This window comes from Stenella coeruleoalba (assembly GCF_951394435.1).
Source record: "Stenella coeruleoalba genome assembly, chromosome: 13".
Lineage (NCBI taxonomy): Eukaryota > Metazoa > Chordata > Mammalia > Artiodactyla > Delphinidae > Stenella > Stenella coeruleoalba.
Window position 1 is genome coordinate 82,420,683 of NC_137159.1, and position 6,000 is coordinate 82,426,682.

Below are 6,000 nucleotides of genomic sequence, written 5' to 3' on the forward strand. Positions count from 1 at the left end.
GTTGTGGCTCGCGGGCTCTAGAGCGCAGGCTCAGTAGCTGTGGTGCACGGGCTTAGCTGCTCTGTGGCCTGTGGGATCTTCCTGGACCAGGGCTCGAACCCGTGTCTCGTGCATTGGCAGGTGGATTCTTAACCACTGCACCACCAGGGAAGCCCCTGGATTGCTTTTTAAAGATCAAAAAAATTATCATTCTATATTATCAGTAAAGGATAACCCAATGTCATCAGCAATTTGCCACAGCTCAGAACTTGAGTCAGAAACATTTGATTTCAAAGGCAAATAAAAAGATCTTGTTGGACAACTTATACCTTGAAGAAAAAAAAAGAGAGAGGGAGAGACAAAAACAACACTGTCTTGCCCCAGGGCTTTTTGACTTGCAGTTTTCAAAGAGAGTATATGTACTTACCAGTTTTGAACTGATGTGTTATTCTCTTTATTTCCCTATAAAGTGAGACCAATTTTTAAAACAAAGAAAGAAGGAGACATCAACCAAAAGTTGTGGAGCTCGATCCTTTAGGCTATTAGGAGAATATAAAGCAGCATTCCCACCCCAAATAGAACAAAAACGGTTTCCTTCCATGTATCGGCCTGAAGCAGCCCTTAAGGCCCATATTCAGTGTCTCCACCCCTCCCAGAGTCTCTGAAAGAGGCAGCTAAGTTTAAGTGCCTTGACCACCACTTATAAAATACCCCCAGGTTATGAAAAACATGTTCATGGACACAATCCCGAAAGAACCCAGGTCAGAAAGAATGCTATTTCTTCCTGGAAATAAAGGCTGAGGAGGAAATGCCATCAGCCCTGAATCATCTCTAGCTTATTATGAATTTGGCTTCAGCTAGATATTCCAGAAATATTTCTGCAGCCGGCACTGGTTGTGCACTGAGCCAGCTGAAGTCTGTGCGAGGTGGTACCGTCCCATCAGGTTTGGGAACCAGAAGGACGAGGCTGGCCTAGTTGGTCTGTTGTCCACCGGCCCCTCCCAGATGGTACCCTTTTAGACCTCTTCATTACTTCATGGAGACAGCCCTTTCCAAAGATGCTGTCCCCAGATTAGCGCAGACACACAATTCCACCTACGATCAGCTCAGGTGGATTTTTCTAGGCTTTGCTGAGAAGGACCCAAGGAAGTTTTTCTGGAGGGACAGGTCTCTAGTAGAGAAAAGCGTAAGCCGAATTGTTCCTTGAGTGTCCACCTGGTGCTGTAGAAACAGATTAGGCTTGAGAATCAAATAATCGGACTAGCTGCTTAACTTTGCTGAGCTGCAGGGTTCCCATCTGAAAAAAGGAGGGCAATTATGCTCAACTTTCAGGCCTGTTCTGAGGATAAGAGAGAAGAGCATCTGAGGCACCAAAGTCAGAGCCTGGGAACCAGTTGTGCTCAGTAAATGTTCCTTTCCCCTCTCACTCCCTCTCCTTTCTTAGACGGTCTTTATGGTTTTATGCTTTACGTTTGGTACATTATTATAATCCCTTGTTATTGCCCGGCATCTTTCTCCAAGGGCCCAAAGTCCTCTGATCTACATTTTGTCATCTGGCCAATACCCTTTTGATTTAAGGAGTGTTCTGATGGTGTTCATTTTTTTCTTGGAGAAAATAAGACGGAGGAGGAATTCTCATGATTCATTTGCTCGAGTGCATCGAGATAAGGAGAAGGCTTCTCTGTTCATTTCATTTAACAAGTTTTTTTGTTTGTTTTCTTTTTTTTTTTTTTTCAGTATCTTCCAGCCTCTGGAGTTTGCAAAAATAAATCAGAGTTTTCAGACTCGTGGTACAGCAAAGCAAATATGGTAAACAGAATTATGAGCAGTCCCAACTCACGAAGGTTTGAACATAAAACACTGAGTGGGATGTGACACACGCATAAAAGTTAGACATAAATATTCAAGAAATGCCATGATCCTCATTTCACAGATGAGGAAACAAGCCCATTAGGTGAGCTGATTGAGAGCACAGTTAATGGTGGCCTCAGATTTGAAATTCATTCTTCTGAATATTGCACAACAGTGTCTAAGCTACTGCTCTACTACCTGGTCCAAGGAACCAGCTACTGGCACACTACGTGGAGTTCAATTCCTGGCTTTCCCACCATCAGCCAAGTGAACTCGCACAGCTACTTGGGTTCAGAGGGCTGTAAAATGGGGATAATAATAGTTCCTGTTTAATAAGGTTTTTCTGGGCTTCCCTGGTGGTGCAGGGGTTAAGAATCCACCTGCCAATGCAGGAGACACGGGTTCGATCCCTGGTCTGGGAAGATCCCACATGCCGCGGAGCAGCTAAGCCCGTGAGCCACAACTACTGAGCCCGCGCGCCTAGAGCCCGTGCTCCACAACAAGAGAAGCCACCGTGATGAGAAGCCCACGCACCGCAACAAAGAGCAGCCCCCGCCTGCATCAGCTGGAGAAAGTCTGTGCGCAGCCATGAAGACCCAATGCAGCCAAAAATAAAAAAATAAAGTGAGGTTTTTCTGGGGATTAAATGATCTGGCACAGTGACCGGTCCCTATTAAGTCATCAAAGTATGCTCTGAGTATCAGCCACCTTAAAAAGCTTCACGCTTCTCTGCTTCTTCTTCTCCTTTTGTTTCTCATTTCTAAGTTCCTTTTTCCCCTCCCAGGGTTCTTTTGGAAGATACTGATCCTGCCCAGTTATAAACACGTGACCCGTCTGTCACTCATGCATTCACTTCTTCAAACATGTCTTTGATGTAGTTAAGCTGGAAAGGAGAGGGTAGCAGGTGCTTGGGGAGGAGTCTCTAGCTAAGAGAACCCGCAGGCACTTCGAGCTCTGCTTTGGAGTTGAGAGGATCTGACCCCCAGCCTCAAGTTCTGTCGTGTATCAGCTGCGCCCTTTCCAAATACAAGCTCCCCATAGCCCAGTTTCCTCACCTATAAAATAGGGAAGTCAAGGTCTTGTTAGAGAATTACAGTAAAAGTGGAATGAGATAGGGCATGCAAAATGTCCAAACGTGCCCGATGCTCGCTCGTATGCTCGTCTTTTCACCCTAGATTACAGCCTTCGGGAAGGCAGGGACCACACCTGCTTCGTTCACTGTCAAGTTCTTAGTGCTGAATACTTTTTGGATCACCTGAAGCAAGGAACCTAAAAGCTGGAGACTGCCTGGCAGATCCTAGGAAGCTGAGTGAGAATTCTTTCGCTCTTCTAGATCTATTCTGTTTTAGAAGTTTTAAGCAGTTTCAAAGGGTCATGAAGATATAAGACTGTATGTAAGGATTGGCTATGTAGGTTAAACGTGTGTGACCCCCATGGTCATTCAATTTTGTTTATAAGGCTGAAGATTGGAGACAATATCTATGCCGGACAAAAGGGATTGGACAAGTTACTAATGGTATAATCATGCTGTTGTTAAAAATGTTTTAGAGGAATATTAAATGACGTATGAAATAATCATAAAATTTTCAGTGGAAAATCCAAAATTAAGGTGCCAGTGTTGTAAGAAATCATGTATAAATAGAATAAGTACATAGTATACATCTATTTTAAAAGGGAACACAAATACATCAAGATGTTGCTGGAAAGTGGGATTACAGATGTTCTCTTTTCCTTTGACCTTTACAGTTTCAACTTTTTCATAATACAAGGGGCTCTTAAGGTAGAAACAGGGGCTTCCCTGGTGGCACAGTGGTTAAGAATCCGCCTGCCAATGCGGGGGACAGGGGTTCGAGCCCTGGTTTGGGCTACCCCAAACCAGGGCCTACCCCATTTACCAGGTGAATTATTTTTGCCCCAACACGACCACTCCCATTTTTCCTCCTCATTTCCCTAGTACCCACTGGGACCAAAATCCATCGACCCTGCCATTGTCTATCTGTCTGTCACACCGTCATGCCCTCACTTCCCTCCTTAAACTTCATGGCCCATCATTTTGTCTACTTCCTTGCCCCTCCCTTCAGCCCGCTTGTCCTTCACTTGCTTGGTTTTACTTGATGGGCAAAAATCCAACCCTCCACCTGCCTCACCTGGGTCATGCACCCACCGGCTGGAGGAAAACATAAGACTATACTGATTGGTCTATACTGATTGAAGGAAACTAGAATATTTCATCCCCAAATAGGCCACTTTGGCATATTGATTATTTTGAGTTAAAGGCACTCAAGAAACACAGGGGCAAGGAGGACATTGACCCTGTTTTTCTTCCTAAAAGCAGGAGATAAAGCTCCCAGGTATCTGCTCTGTCCTGGGAAGAAGGAAGACATTCTTATCACCAGAGACGGGAGATTGGAAGCTGAGAAATCTGTACCAACAAGCTTATTAAACTAACCTTTATCTTCCTAGTTACTTCTTCACCACTTACCACCCCACGTCCAAACCCCTTTGTCTTGTCAATTTGTCACAAATTCATTGTGTCTTTGTCTGAAAGATACAAAAGCTTCCTGCTCTGGTCAAAAAAATTATACGCTCTTCTGTTAATTTGTTCTGTGTCAGTTTAATTCCTAGGCCCGGCCAGAGACCCAGACAGGGTGGAGGAGAGTTTTTCCTCCCCTGCAATTCTGCTTTAAATTTATGACCAGGAACCTAAGTTGAGGCCTTGGTAGAGTCCAGTACTTTATGTTATTTCCCCAATTCATTCTCTCTCCCACTCTCCCAGACAAGTATTTTAAACTCTCTTCTCTCCTGTATGTCTATTTCATCTTATTCCATCTCTACCCTCAGCAGAGGACTTTGCTAATTCTCTAAGAAAACTAAAACAATCCAAAGAAAACCCCCACAAGCCCCCATCATCATATACAAAAAATAACTCGAAATGGGTCACAGACTTAAATGAAAGAGCTGAAACTATAACATTCTTAGAAGAAAACAAAGGAGTAAAGCTTTGTGATTGAGTTGGGAAAAAAATCCATTTCTCAGATATGATACCAAAATCGCGAACAACAAAAGAAAAATAAATTGAACTTCATCAAAACAAAAACTTTTGCATTTCAAAGGACATCATCAAGAAGGTGAAAAGACAGCTCACAGACTGGGAGAAAAATATTTGCAAATCGTATATCTGATAAGGGACCTGTATCCAGCATTTATAAAGAACACTTACTACTCAGTGATAAAAAGAGAAATAACCTAATGAAAAAATGAGCAGTGGATCTGAACAGACATTCTCCAAAGAAGATATACAGATGGCCAATAAGTATATGAAAAGGTGCTCAGTATCATTAGTCATTAGAGAAATGCAAATAAAAACCACAATGAGTTGCCACTTCACACTCACCAACATAGCTATCATTTTAAAAAGGACAAGTGTTGATGAGGATGTAGGCAAGTTGGAACCCTCATACATTGTCGGTGGGAATAGAAAATGGTGCAGCCTCTTTGGAAAACAGTTCGGCAATTTCTTTCTTTCTTTCTTCTCTTCATTTATTTATTCATTCATTCATTCATTTATGGCTGTGTTGGGTCTTCGTTGCTGCACACAGGCTTTCTTTAGTTGCGGCGAGCAGGGGCTACTCTTCATTGCGGCGCACGGGCTTCTCATTGCGGTGGCTTCTCTTGTTGCGGAGCACAGGCTCTAGGTGTGTGGGCTTCAGTAGTTGTGGTGCCTGGGCTTCAATAGTTGTGGCACATGGGCTTAGTTGCTCCACGGCATGTGGGATATTCCTGGACCAGGGCTCAAACCTGTGTCCCCTGCATTGGCAGGTGGATTCTTAACAATTGTGCCACCAGGGAAGCCCCGGCAATTTCTTAAATGTTAAACAGAGTTCCCAGGTGACACAGCAATTCCACTCCCGGGTATATACTGAAGAAATTAAAACTATATACACACAAAAACTTGGACGCAAATGTGAATAGCAGCATTATTCATAATAGCCAAAGTGTGGAAACCACCCAAATGTCCTTCAGCTGATGAGTAGATAAATAAAATGAGGCATATTATTTGCAATGAAAAGGAGTGGGGGGAGTTCCCTGGTGGCCTAGTGGTTAGGATTCCGGGCTTTCACTGCCACGGCCCGGGTTCAATCTCGGGTCAGGGAACTGAGATCCCGCAAG